Source organism: Triticum aestivum, chromosome 5B (genome assembly GCF_018294505.1).
Source record: "Triticum aestivum cultivar Chinese Spring chromosome 5B, IWGSC CS RefSeq v2.1, whole genome shotgun sequence".
NCBI lineage: Eukaryota > Viridiplantae > Streptophyta > Magnoliopsida > Poales > Poaceae > Triticum > Triticum aestivum.
Window position 1 is genome coordinate 556,926,885 of NC_057807.1, and position 18,982 is coordinate 556,945,866.

Below are 18,982 nucleotides of genomic sequence, written 5' to 3' on the forward strand. Positions count from 1 at the left end.
CAAGACCAAAGTATGAAGATGGCGGTTCATAGAGAGCTTAAGGCCCGCAGACGACTTAAGGCCCGTTGTAATAAACCGCTGTAATAATATTACTTGTATCATAAGGTAGACTTAACTAGTCACCGAGCCGGACATTGTTTATAAGTCGGTCGGGACTCTGTAAGCCGCAGGGCGTCGACCCGTGTATATAAGGGGACGACGCGCTGGCGGCCTAGGGCAAGAAACAACTCATCGAAAGCCAGGCATAGCGTATCTCGCTCCCTGGTCATCGAAACATCAATACTAACCCAACTAGACATAGGCCTTACCTTCACCGTAAGGGGCCAAACTAGTATAAAACCTCTCGTGTCCTTTGTCTCGATTAACCCCTTCAAGCTTCCTAGTTGCGATGGCTCCACAACTAAGTCCTTTCACGAGGACATATGACGTGACAATTCCACGACAGTTGGCGCCCTCCGTGGGGCCAGCACACGGTGGATTTGAGTTCTTGAAGGGTAACTTCAAAGGGCTCATGGGATACGTAGTAGGCCGGATGACCAAGAGTCGTCGCGGCAAGATCTACGTTGACGACGAAGGCTGGGGCCCCGACGCCGGCTCAATTGAGTATGGGTACCGGGTCCCCTTTGGAGGGATCCACGTCTTCATCGGCCGGATTGGTGAGCCGGGGCCTGAGCCGGACAACTGCACCGACCTCGTCGAGACGGCTCAGCGTGCGAAACCCTCCCGAGTTCAAACCGGCATGAAGCGTGTCTTTGTGGGCTGCGTCCATGGAGAAGAACTTTCTGAAGGTCCTGAAGATGGTGGTCATACGGCCGTCCACTCTGACGGTGATTCGTCCGCCGGTTCAACAGATTCTTTGTATCAAGTTCAAGACGGTGCGCTCGGGGGCTGTTCCGATGGCCATAGTATTCCGGACCTCTGTGAGTCGCCAAATTGGGCAGGAGTCTTTATGGCTGGGACTCAACCCGGACAAAACTCTACAGTCGCGGCTGCAATTACTTCCGGGTTAGGAGCAGCCGGGGCAGGAGGCCCTGTGCGCCCACCGGCTCAAGTACTGATAGACCTCATGGACAAGCTTACGACCCTGTTAACCTCCACGGTTATCCCTGCAAATAAAGATGAGCATGACACGGAGGTAGCACGGGTACGTGAGGAGATAGCTCAGGCCAAGGAGGCCTTAGTAGCTGAGGATACTAGGCTAGCTACAGAGCGGGCGGCTCTTGACGCCCGGGCACAGCGGTTGCAGTCAGAGGCTTACCAGCTCACGATGAGTTTAAACGCGTCCAATGAGGTAATGAGGAGGAGACACCAGAAGACCCAATCCCGGTTGCCTCCGAATTATGACCCTAGGGTTCTTTTTGCTACACCTAGAGCCGGCCCAAGTAACCCGCCCGATGCTAATCAGTTTATGACATCCGGAGCGGGAGGACCGGCTCAGCGTCGGGAGATGCCACCTCCTCATATGAGCATGGTGCCGCCGCGTTATGTGCCGATACCGGAGGGTCACTTTTCCAACCCCATGGAGAATTTAATTGCAGCGTCAGCACGTCTGGCGGCTCTCCCAGTGGACGATGATGACCCGACAGTGGTGGAGACCCGGAGGATCAGGGAACTTGTCCAGACGGCCCTGGCTCAGCAGGAGACCTATTCTTACAGCCGGGATAGGATTCATTCAACCCCTCCGCCTTGGTTAGCACCGCCTCGTCAGAACCGGAGCCCAAGTTACATCAGGCACATGGAGTCCGAAGCTTTATCAAGCAACGCCCAACGCTGTAACCAGCATGGTGGCTATAACCCGGTGCAAGACCGAGTACGTCAGGAGAACGAGCGGGCGGCTCAACAGGCGGCTCAGCTGGCGGCTCATCAGGATATCCCAGAGTATCCAACGACTTCTATTGAGTTGGGAGTAGCCACCAGAACCGGTGGAGTTCCTTCTTTGATACCGGCTTTGCGCAACATGCGCCTGCCTAAGGACTTCAAGGGACCTCAAAAGGTGCCGAATTACACGGCCCACTTACAGCCCGGAGCGTGGATTGAGAGTTATGAGATGGCCATGGAACTGTTGGAGGTCAGTGACGCAACAATGGCTAAATACTTCACCATGATGTTAGATGGAACGGCCCGGTCATGGCTAAAAGGTTTACCTCCAAATTCCATTGGTTCGTGGGAGGAGTTAAAGGCCCGTTTCATCCAGAACTTCAAGGACACCTGTAAGCAATCTATGTCAATCGTGGACCTGACGAGTTGTAAGCAGGGGGAGGGTGAATCCACCACCCATTGGGTACGCCGAGTCAAGGAGATAATTCATTCATCTGATAAGATGGATGCCGGCTCTGCAGTCCTCATGTTGGAGAAAAATTGCAACTTTGAGCCACTGAGGCAGAAATTGGGACGCCTTAAGCGTGACTGCACCGATATGGGAACTCTGATGGCGGCTTTAGTCAAATATGCCGATTCTGATAATACCAAGGACCCTGCGTCTGACAATGAGAAACAGGGAAGGGTAAAAGGAACGGTAATGGAAAGGGTCAACAGCACAACCCGGGGAATCAAGGCGGCAATAAGCGTAAGGCGGACGACAGCCCGGAGCTTGTGGCTAACGCAAGTACACAGGGTAACAATCAGAGACGTAAGGGTAAGTGGCCTCAAAACGGCGGGTCAGGTCCATCTCTTGAGCAGCTACTCAACGAGTCATGTCCGAAACACGGCACCCGGGAGCACCCCGCTACGCACCTGTGGAAAGATTGTGTGATCATGAAGGCGTTTAAAAACTCCAATATCTTTGATGGTGGTCATGGACCTGGTGGCGGTTCAGGGGCCGACGGCTTTCATGGCCCGAGCGGCGGTTCAAATTCCGGTTTTTAGGGACAGCCGGGTGGAAATAATCAGCAGCAATCTGGTCAGGGAGGACAGCAGCAGCAGCAGTCGGGTTACCAGAGCCAACCGAAACAGTTTAGCGGTGGGCAGTACCATGTGTTTACCACCAGCTTATGCAAACGTGACCAGAAGGTTCGTAAGAGGGCTGTAAATTCGGTTGAGCCGGCAGTTCCTCGTTATTTGAGATGGTCAGAGCAACCCATCATTTGGAGCAGAGAGGATCACCCTCCACACATTGATAATCCGGGTCAGTTAGCCTTGGTGGTAGCACCTCAGGTTGGTGGATATAAATTCACTAAGGTACTCATGGATGGAGGTAGTAGCATAAATATACTCTATTATGAGACCTTCCAGCGTATGGGGTTGACCGAGAAGAATCTGAGAACATCCAACATTGTTTTCCATGGGGTGGTTCCAGAAAAGTCGGCTTACCCAGTTGGTAAGATTGAATTAGAGGTGGCCTTTGGAGATGAGTATGATTCCAGGGCTGAGAAGCTGACGTTTGAGGTGGTCAAAATTAGGAGTCCATATCACGCTCTATTTGGGCGACCAGCTTATGCTAAATTCATGGCACGGCCGTGTTACGTTTACTTACAGCTCAAGATGCCGGGTTACAAGGGCACCATCACCGTGCATGGGAGTCGAAAGGTGGCTTTGGAATGTGAAGAAGGCGACGCGGCTTATGCTGAGACGGCCTGTGCCGCGGAGGAGCTCAAATTTTATCAAGATAATGTTGACCCGGCGGATATGACCTCCCTCAAGAAACCAACTACTGAGCATGACCCGGTGTTGAAATTTAAATCGGCTGCTGAGACAAAGCTTGTTGACTTCACCCCGGGAGACGCCTCTAAATAGTTCAGTATCAATGCCAATTTGGATCCTAAATAGGAAAGCGCGCTCATCGAGTTCATCCATGAGAACCGGGACATTTTTGCATGGAAACCTTCTGACATGCCGGGTGTACCGAGGGAACTCACTGAGCACACTCTCAATATTGATCCGAAGTATAAGTCGGTCAGGCAGTTTCGCCGACGATTCAACGAAGAGAGACGGACAACTATTGGGGAAGAGGTGGCCCGGCTCTTAGCGGCCGGGTTTATTGTTGAAGTTTTCATCCGGAGTGGCTAGCTAACCCGGTGCTGGTGCTCAAGAAGAACGGCACTTGGCGGATGTGTGTGGATTACACAGACTTAAACAAGGCTTGTCCGGCTGATCCCTTTGCTCTCCCCCGTATTGATCAAATCATCGATGCTACGGCGGGTTGTGAATGTTTGAGCTTTTTGGATGCTTACTCTGGTTATCATCAGATCAAGATGGCAGTTAAGGACCAGGAGAAGACAGCTTTTATCACTCCGTTTGGGGCCTTCTGTTATGTATCTATGCTGTTTGGGCTCAAGAGTGCCCAGGCAACTTATCAGCAATGTGAGCAGAACTGTTTGCACGATCAAATCGGGCGCAATGTGCATGCTTATGTGGATGACATCATGGTGAAGTCCAGAGAAAAGGAAACTTTAATATCCGACTTGAGAGAGACCTTTGACAATCTCCAGGTTTACAAGATGATGCTTAACCCGGCCAAGTGTGTGTTTTGTGTACCTGCGGGCAAGCTCTTGGGCTTTCTGGTGTCAAATAGAGGCATTGAAGCTAATCCGGAGAAGATCACGGTGATTACCTCTCTGGCTAAGCCGGCATGTATCAATGATGTTTAGCGCCTGGCGGGACGGGTTGCTGCTTTAAGCCGGTTAGGAGAGAAGGTCTTACCGATGTATCAGATGATGAAGAAAACAGACACTTTTGTCTGGAGCGATGCTGTTAATACTGCCTTTGAAGATTTAAAGAGACAGTTATCTGAGCCACCGGTTCTTGCAGCTCCCATTGATAAAGAGCCGCTATTGCTATATGTGGTTGCTAACTCACGGGCCGTCAGTGTTGCCATCGTGGTGGAGCATAAGGAGGCAGGCAAGGAGCATCCGGTTCAACGACCGGTTTACTACATCAGCGAGGTGCTCATTGAGTCTAAGCAAAGGTATCCACATTGGCAGAAGCTGGTTTACGGTGTGTTCATGGCAAACCGGAAGCTGAAGCAGTACTTTCAAAGTCATCCTATAACGGTGGTAAGTTCAGCCCCTCTGGGAGTTATCATTCAGAACAGGAAGCCACAGGACGAATCGCCAAGTGGGCCATTGAGCTTGGGCCTTATGGTTTAAAGTATATGCCCCGTACTGCCATCAAATCTCAGGCCTTGGTGGATTTTATCAATGATTGGATAGAGTTGCAGGCACCTGAGGAGAAGCCGGACAATACGTATTGGACTATTCACTTTGATGGGTCCAGGCAGTTAGAAGGATCAGGGGCTGGAGTTGTCTTAACTTCCCCTCGAGGTGATAAATTTCGTTATGTGCTCCGGCTCATGTTTCCTTGTACTAACAATGCAGCTGAATACGAGGCCTTGCTCCATGGTCTCCGGATGGCTAAAGAGATGAATTTAAGCCGGGTAAGGTGCTTGGGCCACTCAGACCTCGTGGCTCAACAGGTCTCAGGCACATGGGATTCTAAGGATCCCCTTATGGCGGCTTATCACCGAGAAGTCGATGCCATAGCTGGGTACTTCAAAGGGTATCAGGTGGAGCACATTGACAGAAGGAAGAATGAGGCGGCTGATGCTTTAAACCGGCTGGGCTCTCAGCGCAAGCCGGTGCCGCCTAACACCTTTCTTGACGTTTTACATAATCCTTCTGTCAAGGTACCTATAGAGGAGGAGCTTGCAGTGCCAGACCCGGAGGCGCAGTTGGTGGCTGCACTTCACATCATCCCAGATTGGACATTGCCATATTTGGCTTATATGACCCGGGGAGAGCTGCCTGAGGATGAGACCTTGGCGAGACAAATTGTCAGGCGGTCCAAATCCATGATGATTGTTAACGGCGAGTTACATCATCTCAGTGCCACAGGGGCGTTCCAGCGTTGTGTTTCGCCTGCAGAGGATCAAGAGATACTTCGAGAAATCCATGAAGGAGATTGTGGTCATCATGCCGGTTCAAAATCTCTGGTGGCCAAGGCTTTCCGTCATGGTTTTTATTGGCTGACGGCTCATGCAGATGCAGAAGATCTTGTTAGCAAATGTGACGGATGTCAAAAATTCTCAAGACGAGCTCATGTGCCGGCTAAGGAATTGAGAATGATTCCAATTACTTGGTTGTTTGCAGTCTGGGGGCTTGACATGGTGGGACCTTTTAAAAGGTCTAAGGATAAAAAACATACCTCCTGGTGGCAGTGGATAAATTTAGAAAGTGGATTGAGGCAGAGCCGGTCAGTCAGTGTGATGCGGCCACAGCAGTTCAGTTCATCAAAAAGGTGATCTTTCGTTTTGGTTTTCCACATAGCATCATAACTGATAATGGCACTAATCTCTCCAAGGGTGCCATGGAGGAGTTCTGTCAACGGGAACATATCCGGCTTGATGTTTCGGCTGTTGCTCATCCTCAATCCAATGGTCAAGCAGAAAGAGCTAATCAGGAGATCTTAAGGGGTATCAAACCACGGCTTTTGGTCCCTTTACAGCGGACTCCGGGTTGTTGGGTGGAAGAGTTGCCCTTTGTGATGTGGAGTATCAACACTACGTCTAACAGATCAACGGGTTACACGTCTTTTTTCATGGTTTATGGAGCAGAGGCAGTTCTGCCAAGTGATAGCTGGCACGATTCGCCCCGTGTGGCGGCTTACATTGAGGCTGATAACGAGAAGGCTCGACAGGAGAATCTGGACCTATTGGATGAGGAGCGAGACTTGGCAATAGCCCGCTCGGCGATTTACCAGCAAGACCTTCGTCGCTATCACAGCCACCGGGTCAGAAGCAGAACATTTCAGGAAGGCGATTTAGTGCTCCGGCTCATCCAGGATTAGTCTGATATGCACAAGCTATCCCCTCCTTGGGAAGGACCCTTTGTGGTCAGCAAGAATTTGCACAACGGGTCATACTACCTCATTGATATTTGAGAGCAGAAAGACTCAGGTAAATCGGAGGAGGAGACCCGCCGGCCGTGGAATATAGCCCATCTTTGGCCTTATTATACTTAAGCCACTGGCTCTTTAGATGTATATATTTTTTGACAATGTACATATTATATAAAGTAATAAAGCAGGACCTCTGTCCTTTTTTCACCCTCAAAAAAGTGTATATGTCTTTTTGACACGTGGTGGAAACAACCAATAGGGACCGGATCATATCTGAATCCGGCTTTACCTCTGGTCCGGCTTATGATCATATCTGAATCTAGCCATGGTCATTTGGGGGCTTCGTGTTCAAACATAGGTCGTATCCGAACCAAAGAGAACATAGCTGTCGATACCCACTTGATCGGCATACTTGCCAAGCCTACTTGGGGGCTTCCTGATCATATCTGAATCACAGCTTAACCCCTTTAGGTCTGACGTGGATCGTATACGAATCAGCGTCATTAAACAAATCTTATGGTCACTTGGGGGCTTCCTGTTCAAACATAGGTCGTATTCGAACCAAAGAGAACATAGTTGTTGATACCCACTTGATCGGCATCGCCAAGCCACTGGGGGCTATATGATTGTATCTGAATCTTAGCTTAACCCCTTTGGAACGGTTTACTGATCGTATCCGAATCAGAAACCTGTAAAGTATTTTGTTTATCGTGAAACCTTGTGGAAAGCATTATGAGATATTTTTTGTCTTGCCGGTTTAATATTCATCGCCCTAGGTCGTTAAGTGTCGGGTGAACATCACATGAGCCGGAAAGATTATCCAAGGATCGCAGGTATGCTATTATGCTTAGGTTTAACAAAATATGATCATAAACCAGCCTGTATATCAGACGGTTGGTTTGTGTCCGGTTATCCATACTTTCTGTGCAGAATAAGGCGAGCAGCATTTAAAACGCCAAAGAAATAAGGCCAGAAATATGCAGCCACGACGGCTTACGGAAAGTGTTAAGCGGTAAGAGCATGCACGAAGGCATGACGAGCATTGGGAGTTCTTTCTACCCTATTACAAGACTCCCCGAGTCTGAATTGATGAAGCACTGTTTTTTGGCCAAACACCTGGCGATTCATTCCTTCGGCGGGCTTGAGGGCTCCGGGTTATCCTTCTCCGCTTCTCTGTTGGCTGTTTTGTCCTGGAAAGTTGATGAGGCCCAATCAATACCGCTCAAAGCTTCAAACTCAGCTTCATCATCTATTAAACCGGTCAGATCTACTTCAGGAGCAAAAGTATGCTTACGAATTGGAGGGATCAGACTGATTTGATCATATGGAGTGTTTGGGATTCTCTGGTTTTCACTGTCATAAGCCGACGCATACTTGCTAAGGTCAGTGTCGTTTCCAATAAGGGTTGCCACCGGACGTATGGCTCTGACGCGGGCGGTGAAATCATGGTCATCAAATGTAGTGTCGTCTTCCTTCAGACTTGGGTACCCAAGGGCAAGGTCGGCTGGGTCTAGTTCTGGGAGCCATGCTTTCGCCCGGCTCAATGCGGCCACAGCACCGGCTCTTGAGGACGCCTGCCTTAAGTCTTGGATCCGCTGAGGAAGAAAGGCGAGGCTCTTCAAAACGTCTTGCAGAAGGCGGGGATGTGGAATTGATAAGGCTACAACGGCCAAAGCGCGTCTTGACCCGGTGTACAGCTGTTCCACTAAGGTATAAACTGCTTTGAGCTTGATCTGCATGTTTTGCTTCAGATTGGTACTCCTGGGGCCTGTAAGTGCATAAACATAACCGTCAGCCGGAGGTCATTAATGCAATAGTCATTATAAGGCTGCGATGTTTAAATCTGTTTCACAATAACTTACCGAAGATGGCTGAGACCATTTGAGATATTTGTTGTTTTAAGTCGGTCAGCTCGGATGTTGTTTCTGCAAGAGATGCTTCGGCTGTTTAGGCACGAGTCACCAGGGAAGCCTTCTCATCAGCCCAAGTTTTCTTCTCCGACTCAAATTTCTTCTTTAGTTTCTCATTTTCAGAGACACTGAATTCGAATTTGGAGTTAGCCTTCTGTGTCTCAAGTTCTTGAGTTTTCAGACGACTCTTCAGGACCGCAAGCTCTGATTCAAACTGACTTGTGGCAGCCTGCATTAACACCAGGTTATGTAAGGATTATAAGGTAACATTAAAGTCTCAAGCACCTTACAAGTAAAGATACTTGACACTTGGGGGCTAATGTATGCTGAAGAATTTTTTACCTTATATTACTGGGTCACATATATTAAAGTCTCAAGCACCTTACAAGTAAAGATACTTGACACTTGGGGGCTAATGTATGTTGCAAATTTAAAAGCCTTATGTTATAACCGGGTTAAGTAAATTCTTCTTGAGCCGGATAAGTTAACAGGTACGGCAGATTTTTAAAGTCTACAGCATATTTGTTCAATAAGCAATAGACTTGGGGGCTGGTACAGTATGTAAGACTCAGGTAAACAGTATAAGTAATACCTCAGATTTGTGCTGTATTTGTTTCACCATGTCAATTTCCAGGTCATGGATATTATGCACTTGATTCAGATAGCCCGAGACTACATCACCAATGCTTAAGTGAGTATAATCAGTAATGTCCTGCTTGGCCTGTCGGTGTTGGGCAAATTCTTCCTTGGCGCTACATTTGGCAAGGACGGTAGGCCGTCCCGGTTCAACAAACTGAGACTTCACAATCTCAACTTCCGGTTCACTTGTTTTGACCGGGCTAGGCGTTTCCGGGTCACTTATGTGTAGAGTATCTTCGGCAGGTGGATCAGAAGTTGGCATTGCAATATCAGAAGCCGGATCTGGCGGTGGCTGATGGGCAGAGCTGTTTGGAGCAAATGCATTAATCACCGGTTCAGCTACGACCAGCTCTTCGGATGGCTTGTTCTTCTTTGCCCGTTTACTGGGTTTCACTTGCATACTGTTAACAAAAGTAGAAGGATGAATACGCAAGCATGGGTAAAGTAAAAGTGCATAAGGTTACATTACCCGGGAGCAGTTTTGAAAGTTGGCATGTTTGACTGCATGGATTCACCGGAAGAAGGAGAAGTATCCGGATAATTGGAGTCGGACGAATTGAGAGGATGACGAATTAAGCCCGCTAAAGGTAAAACAGAATGTAAATCGGAGATAACCTCAGTCCGACGCTTCCTGGTTACGTCAGGTAAGCCGGAGGAAAGTTCTGCATCCTTGTTGTTCCGGGTCTGCCTCTAGCTCTCAAGCTGTTGTTGCTTCAAAAGAAATTGAGGATCTTGATAAGAAAGTGCATGTGAAAATCTTACTTTCCGGGTCACCCTGCGGATCTTTTGCTTTGGCAAAGGCTTTGAGTCGGAGGAGATTATAGTTACCTCTTCAATGGCTGCTCGATTGTTTCTCGTATCCTCCTGAAGGGATAAAATATCAGACAGGTGATAAGAAGGGACTTAAGAAAATTTAAAGATTACCTCTTCTTCATCCGAAGAGCTATCCTCCAATCTGAGTAAGTCAGAGGCGCTGGGTTTCTTCTTCTTTGAGGTTCCTACCTTGGCGGCTTTCCTTTCAGCTTTCTTGGTCGTCCTGGCCTGTTTGGCAGCTTCATGGTCATATTTGGCTTTCCAGAAGTCATCATCGGCCTGTGGAAAAAGTTAAAGAATTATGAGTATCAAGAAAGGTATAATATATCTGTAAACATTTGTTGCGATTGATAACTTACCACAGGGGGCGGGTTATTCTTGTAAAATGGAAGTAAGCCGAAGGTGTTGCTCGTCACAGTGCCCTCCTTCAGCAGTGACTGGGTTGTAGCATCCACCACGTCATCTGGTAAGTCGTCAGGGCTATGGCGTAGCGGATCATTCTTTTCTCCAGTATAAGTACACATTAAGCCGGGACGGCGGCTTAATGGAAGTATACGCCAAGTGACCCAGACTCGGACTAGATCGATGTCGTTTAGACCGTTTCCCAAGAGAGCTTTAATCTTCCTGATGGTGGAATTCAGAGGCACGCGTTCAAGGGTTGTCAGCTTGTCTGGTAGTGGATGATTAGATTCAAGGCGCGGGGCGCGAAAGCCGGGCAGAGGTTTTTCACCAGCCGGAGAAGTGTCCTGATAGTAGAACCACGTCTGGTTCCAATATTTGGGGTGACTCGGCAACTCGGCATAAGGGAAAAGACAGTCTCTCCGTCGCTGGATTGAGATGCCGCCGAGCTCAAGACTGGGCCCGTTGGCACGTTCATTTTGCCGGTTCATGTAAAAAAGTTCCTTGAACAAAAGCAGACTTGGCTCCTCTCCCAGGTACACCTCGCAGAAGACTTGAAAATTGTAAATATTTGACACGGAATTGGGTCCGATGTCTTGAGGTCTAAGGTCAAAGAAATTTAAAACCTCTCTGAAGAATTTTGAGCTGGGAGGAGCAAATCCACGACTCATATGATCCGTAAAAAATATTACTTCCCCTGCTTTGGGGTGAGGCTTTTCTTCAGACGGGTCAGGGGCATGGTACGACATGACGTCCTTTTTTGGTAGATGCCCAGACTTTACAAACTCAGCTAGTTTGCTATTGGTCACTATGGATGGAACCCAACTACAAGTTACAGGGGCGTTGGTAGCCTTAGGAGCCATCACAGCAATTGGCCTATGGAAAAACAAGAAGATCCGGTTCAATTTTAACCCGGGAGGAAAATCTTGATTATTTAAAGTGGCGGCTTAATGAGGGGCCTAATGGTATAAGGATAACTGTGCAACAATATTTACGCCGCCACAAGTATCAAGTACAACTCAAAAAAAATTCCGGGTCATGAGAGAGCAATCAAGGTTCTGTGTCATTTATTTAAGCCGGACATCTCGACAGTTGTGTTTCAGGGCATTTACCAAAAGAGGTTTTCCGGGTGATAAAAGCAAGTTTCACAGCTAACAGTTATTACTCTGGATCAAAATATTGCTCTGAAAAGGAAAAATTTCTAGACCTAAAACAGGGCAGAGAAGTTCATGCACTCGAAGAGGGTTTCTAAACAAGACAAATGAGATCTATTTTTATGCAAGATTAACAAAAACAAACATCGCAGCCGTTCTACGTAGTTTTTACGATCTAAACAGGGCGTTGGAAGGAACTAGCGAGGGTTTGGCGTCGGGCAGTGATGAACACCGACGAACTCAGCAAGAACCTAACGCATATCTGAGAAAGGGAATGAGAGGAACTCATGGATGCGAACGAGCTGCAGAGGTTCACCGTCGATCTCTGGTTCGAATCAGGTTGATGCAGCGGCCTGAGTCGGTGAAGACGAGGGGTTCGACAATGGTGGCGGCAGAGTTCGGGAAGAGGCAAGAGGAAGAAGATGACTGGGAAAGACCTAGGTCGCCCTATTTATAAGGGAAGACTAACCGAGAGGGCACGAAAGGCGAGGAGATAACATTTATTATCCAGCGGCTCTGGCGCCTCGATTCTCGAGATGGTCAGTAAAGACAAAGATCCGTTCAAGATTCGACGGAGTAAAAATTAATTTTATTGAAGATGACGTCATGATGATTTAACCCGGATCCGGATGATGACGTCACGGCGGGTTAAAATTCTTCGTTCAAGACAAAAGACTGCAGGATAGTCCATAAGGTATTTTAAGATTGACATGAACAGGTTCAAATCAATCTGGGGCCTAATGTTGGGGATACAACTATTTGTGTAAGCCGCCCAGGAGGGGCCGGGTTACGCAAAGAGGACTCACCAGAGAGAAGCCTAAGACCAAAGTATGAAGATGGCGGTTCATAGAGAGCTTAAGGCCCACAGACGACTTAAGGCCCGTTGTAATAAACCACTGTAATAATATTACTTGTATCATAAGGTAGACTTAACTAGTCACTGAGCCGGACCTTGTTTATAAGCCGGCAGGGACTCTGTAAGCCGCAGGGCGTTGACCCGTGTATATAAGGGGACGACCCGCTGGCGGCTTAGGGCAAGAAACACTCATCGAGAGCCAGGCATAGTGTATCTCGCTCCCTGGTCATCGAAACATCAATACCAACCCAACTAGACGTAGGCCTTACCTTCACCGTAAGGGGCCGAACTAGTATAAAACCTCTCGTGTCCTTTGTCCCGATTAACCCCTTCAAGCTTCCTAGTTGCGATGGCTCCACAACTAAGTCCTTTCACGAGGACATCTGACGTGACAATTCCACGACAGATACCTTATTAACAGCGCTGAAAAACGCTTCCATTGTTGAAGAACACCGTGCCCTTATGGGTGCAGTAATTGAGAAGATTCAGCCTGCCAAAAGCAGGCTGACTGAAGCCTGCACCAGGCTTATAACGAGCTTTGAGGTATGTTGTGAGGTTTTAAAGAGTGTCATAGTATAGATAGTAGCCCCTGATACATTGTTTGGTGTTCGGAAGGAAAAGCCGGATAGAGGATCAAATATATGTTCGCAGGAGACTTACCTTGTAGTACCTATACCTCTCTCTTTTTTTAAGCAGGCGTTTGTAGTGACTGCGACCTCTCATACTGCGGAAGTCTCTGGACCGAAGAAGAGTCTGGAGCGGGACTAAGAAGGGCTCGGCCAAGTGAAGAAGCAGTTGAAGGATAACCAAGGTATGCAAAAGTCCTCGTTTGCATTCGGTACGAATGAATAACTGAGTATGACAAAAAGAATTTATGATGTGCTCTAGGAGCGACGGCCGAAATCGAGGCTCTTAGAAAGGCAGTGGCCGAGGCCGAGAAGAAGGCGGCCAAAAAGCAGGTCCTTCATTAAATGCACGAGGCCAGGGTTATTGAAGTCCAGCAAGAGCTCCAAGAGGACGTGAAGAAGTGCGAGACCTTGGAGCAGAGTTTAACGGAGAAAGAATCCGAACTCACCAAGGCTCGTCAACCCGCACAGATGCACGGGGCGAAGCCCAAGGCGCCCTCCAGGAAATCCAGGAGGCCAGAAAGATCACGGTGGGTAAGGCTTTTTCTATGCAAAGCAAATATTTGAAGGAAGAAATTCCTGTTACTAATCCGAATTCGGGTTTCTCCAGGGGTGTTTGTGGAACTGCCGTGCAGCGTATCTAATGCCGCACAATTCTACCGAGCCGAAGAAGGGAGCTCTATGGAGTAGCTGTTCTGGTCGCAATATCTGGCGCTAGAGCATCCAATGCCCATTGTCGATCAACTGAAACAGCTGATCGAGCTGCATAGGGCGGCCGAACTAGCCATGAAGGATTTGATTATCCGGCTATGGCCCGCCAAGGTGATTCCCAGCAGCTACTTCGGGCTCGTGAAGCGGCTTGTAAGTGTCTGCCCTCGACTTGAAGTTATCAAGCGGTCGGTCTGTATGGAAGGTGCGCGAATGGCCTTCACCTGCGCAAAGGTGCACTGGGCGAAGATGGATGCCGAAAAGCTGATGACCGAGGGACCGCCTGCAGGAAAGGAGCACCGCAAGCCCGAGATATATTATGATAGTGACCTGAAAGGATCCCTCCTTGTAGCGAAGCAATGTGCCAAGGATATTATATTCCCATGAATAAATTCATCTTATCCTATGTGATGTTTGAACAAGGTCATTTATATAATATAATGCCTGTTATTTCAAAAATTTACCTCCTGTGCGGCCGTTTTATATATTAATCCTGAGAGTTGGCCAGTCGTCGGCTTCTGCCCCCAAGTAGGAAGTACGAGGGTGTTCAGGATAAACCTGAGCACTCTTTACCCCAGTTTTGGGTCCTTGAAGGAGGTGCTCAGCGCAACGAAACAGGCAATCGGACTATAAGGCTTTATCACCCTCACTTAGTCATAGGAGTTTGACAAAAGAAAGGTAGGCGCAACTGCTGGTGTTTGGAAGACCGCACTAGGGGCTCTATAAGCACATGATCGGAAGAAAAAGTCGATCCGTCGCATGCTGCATTAGTTATCGCATAATGCGGAAGAAATCCTTAAAGATTTTGTAACCTCTCAAACAGCTGGCCAGCTCTTGCCGCATCATGACAGTCAGTTTTCGGCTTTCTCTACTGAGGTGCTCATCCAGAAGAACCGGTACACAATCGCAGTAGTTCTCCCTTTACTACCCTAGCCGATATAGCGGAACATAGGGTAGCAAGCACAGGAGCTGGGCAACCCAACTATTGACCCAAGACATGATTTGGAGCCGATGCATATAATGCTATAAGTTCGGGGTGTCGAACGACCGTGAGGGTGTTCGGACTTTGTTGCCGTATTATGGGTACAATGAGGCCCCTGGCATATTAAGGCGTACCATAGTGTACGGCTGCCGCTTGACAGGAAATATCAATAAGGAAGAGCAGTAAGTAAGTGTCATATAAAGCCGCATGTTGTAATTAAATAATACGTCGAGGCGTATGAATACAAGTAGTGCGATAAAGAAATATGACTTCGGAACCTGCTGAGACCAGGAGGGGGGCTGTAAGATGATCCGTTGAATAATCGGATGATCATCAAGGGGAATATATGAGGACTCCCTTATGCGTTTGAGCTGTTTCCCTCCTTGGTATGTTTGTCCCTTATGGGTCTGGTCGCCATGTCACCAGTGATGGCCTAGACAGAAGTGGACCTGCGAAGTAAATGCAACAATGTTTGTTTGCCATGGAGCGATTAAGCCGCATTGTGGGTCCTAACCAAGCTTTACCTCCACCTATCGCCGGAGTGGTTAATTGAGCTCTTGACAACCTGGGCTATCCTGCCGGGGAGTAGTTCGGACTCTTTTGACGGTGTTTGGGAGCTTGGCTATCGAATGAAGGTTCGATTGAAAAATGCCCCTCTGCGCTTGTACTGCTAAGGCGGTGGTGTGCTCTTTGGTACGGAGGGAGCGTTTGGCTTTGCCATTAACTGTGATGACGTCGTGTGGACCGGGCATCTTGAGCTTAAGATAACCGTAATGTGGCACCGCGTTGAATCGAGCAAACCCGGTTCATCCGAGCAGTGCATGATAGCTGCTGCTAAAAGGGACGATATCAAAGATTAACTCTTCGTTGCGGTAATTATCCGGGGGTCCGAAGACTACCTCCAGAGTGACGGAGCCTGTGTAGTAGGCCTCAACGCCTGGTATGACACCTTTAAAGGTGGTTTTGGTGGGTTTGATCTTTGAAGGATCGATACCCATCTTGCACCTTGTATCCTGATAAAGCAGGTTTAGACTGCTGCCTCCGTTGATAAGGACTCTGGTAAGGTGGAATCCATCAACTATTGGGTCAAGGACTAATGAAGCTGAGCTACCCTAACTGATGTTTTTCGGATGATCCTTGTGGTCAAAGGTGATCGGGCCGGATGACCATGGGTTATATTTTGGGGTGACTAGATACATTGCGTAGACGTCCCTAAGTGTGCGCCTCCGCTCCCGTTTGGGAATATGGGTGACGTTTATCATATTCACCGTTTTAATTTGTGGGGGAAACTTCTTTTGCCCTCTTGTGTTCGGTGGCCGGGGCTCCTCGTCGTTATTATCGCTTTGCGACCTCTTCTCCTTGTTTTTGGCACCTGACTTGCCGGCTTGTTTGAAGACCCAGCATTCTCTGTTGGTATGATGGGCTGGTGTTCCTGGGGTGCCGTGGATTTGACATGGATGGTCGAGTATACGGTCCAGACGGGACATGCCCGAACTATTTCTTTTGAATTGTTTCTCCTTTGACCGGTCTTAGAGCCGTTGAATCCGGCATTGACGGTCGTGTCTTCAGCGTTGTCGCCATTATGTCGATGCTTGTGTTTGCTGCGTCGGGGCTTGCCGTTGTTATCTCTGGATGCAGAAGTTCCAGGCTTGCTTGAGGCGTTGTTGCTATGAGCTAGCCAGCTGTCCTCGCCCGCGCAGAAGCCGGTCATGTGTCGTCAGAGCTTCCATGGATTTCGGCTTCTCTTGGCCAAGGTGTCGGGCGAGCCACTCGTCATGGATGTTATGCTTAAAGTCCGCTAGGGCTTCGGCATCCGGACAATCGACGATATGGTTCTTTTTAGTTAAGAACCGAGTCCAGAATTTCCTATCTAACTCACAGTGTTGTTGGGTTATGTGACTTAGGTCATCAGCGTCCGATGATCGCACATAAGTGCCCTGAAAGTTGTCGAGGAATGCATCTTCCAGGTTCTCCCAACTACCACTGGAGTTTTCTGGCAGACTATTCAGCCAATGCCGAGCTGGTCCCTTGAGTTTTAGTGGGAGGTACTTGATTGCATGGAGATCATCGCCGCGGGCCATGTGAATGTGGAGAAGGAAATCTTCAATCCATACCGCGTGGTCTGTTGTCCCATCATATGATTTGATGTTTACGGGTTTAAACCCATCTGGGAATTCATGCTCCATTACTTCGTCAGTGAAGCATAGGGGGTGTGCGGCGCCTCTATGCCGGGCTACATCGTGACGCAGTTCAGATGAACCTAGTCTGCGGTATTCGGCCCGGACGGATTTGTATTTAGTATATCCAGCATGGCGGTCATCGTCACACATTGGGGCGCGCCCCCACGATCCGTAGATCGATCTTGACTGTCCTACTTTGCTTTCCAACTTGTCTTGCAGGTCATGCGTGTAGCCCCGGGCCTGCGTGTTTTTGTTTGTTCGGCGACGGGGTGCTGGCTGGTGTTCGGACTGATAAGCCGCTTTGTCTCGGCCACGAGGTGGTCGGTCAGCCGCATCCTGCTCTGGTAGTATAGGCTATAGTGCCTCATCCTCGAATTGAGGTAACAGCCTGCGCCTAGGGTAACTTTTGGTTGGGCGCTTGAGTCCGTATTCCTCGGCTGCCAGGACCTTAGTCCATCTATCGGTGAGCAGATCTTGATCAGGTTGAAGCTGCTGTTGTTTATTCTTCAGGCTTTTTGCAGTGGCTATAAGCCGGTGCTTGAGGCGCTCCTGCTCGACGGGATCCTCAGGCACGATAAATTCTTCGTCGCCGAGGCTCACCTCGTCTTCGGAGAGGGGCATGTAATTGTCATCCTCCGAGTCTTCATTCATTGCCTATTCATCGGGGCTAGCTTGCCCATCCTCCCGTCTGGCCTGTTCAAAGCTTGGCTGGGCGGGATTGTTTTCGTCTTCGGCATCATCCTAAGTGCTATTGTCTCTTGTGCCGGTATCGTTGTTTTTGCTATGGCGTGGTTTAGAGCGGCGCCACTGACGTCCGCGCTTTGGTTGCTTCTCAGGAGGATTATCCTCCTTTGCATTCTTTTGACTCTCGCCACTGTTTTCTTTGGGTGTGTCCACCATATATATGTCATATGATGAGGTGGTTGTCCAACGCCATGTGGGCGGTGGTTCCTGTTCTTCTCCAGCATCGTCGTCCATACCGTCGATGTCTTCGGAGTCGAAATCGAGAATGTCCGTTAAGTCATCGACAATGGCTATTAAGTGGGTGGTGGGTGGGTAACGAATTCATTCGTCGTCCGCTTCCCACTCAAGCCGGACATAATTTGGCCGAGGGTCTCCTCCCAGAGAGAGAGAGAGATTTTAATGAGTTTAGCACGTCGCCCAAGGGCGAGTGCTGAAAAATATCCGCGGAGCTAAACTCCATGATCGGCGCCCAGTCAGATCCGATGGGCATGGATGCACGCGGTTCGGAGTCTATGGCCAGAAACGAGTCCAAGGGTCCGATAACACAGACCTCATTGCAAGTGAAATATGTGTTCGGCGCTATCGCCGTTGAGTGTGCGGCTTTTGTGGCGGGGTCCATCCTCCCTGTCGGTGTCCAAACCGACGGATCTCGGGTAGGGGGTCCCGAACTGTGCGTCTAAGGCTAATGGTAATAGGAGGCGGGGGACATGGTGTTTACCCAGGTTTGGGCCCTCTCGATGGAGGTAATACCCTACTTCCTGCTAGATTGGTCTTGATGATATGAGTATTACAAGAGTTGATCTACCACGAGATCGTAGAGGCTAAACCCTAGAAGCTAGCCTATGATTATGATTGTTGTTGTCCTACGGACTAAACCCTTCGGTTTATATAGACACCGGAAGGGGCTAGGGTTACATAGAGTCAGTTACAGAGAAGGAGATCTACACATCCGAATTGCCGAGCTTGCCTTCCACGCAAAGGAGAGTCCCATCCGGACACGTGACGAAGTCTTCAATCTTGTATCTTCATAGTCCAACAGTCCGGCCAAAGTATATAGTCCAGCTGTCCGAGGACCCCTTAATCTAGGACTCCCTTAGTAGCCCCTGAACCAGGCTTCAATGACGATGAGTCCGGCGCAGA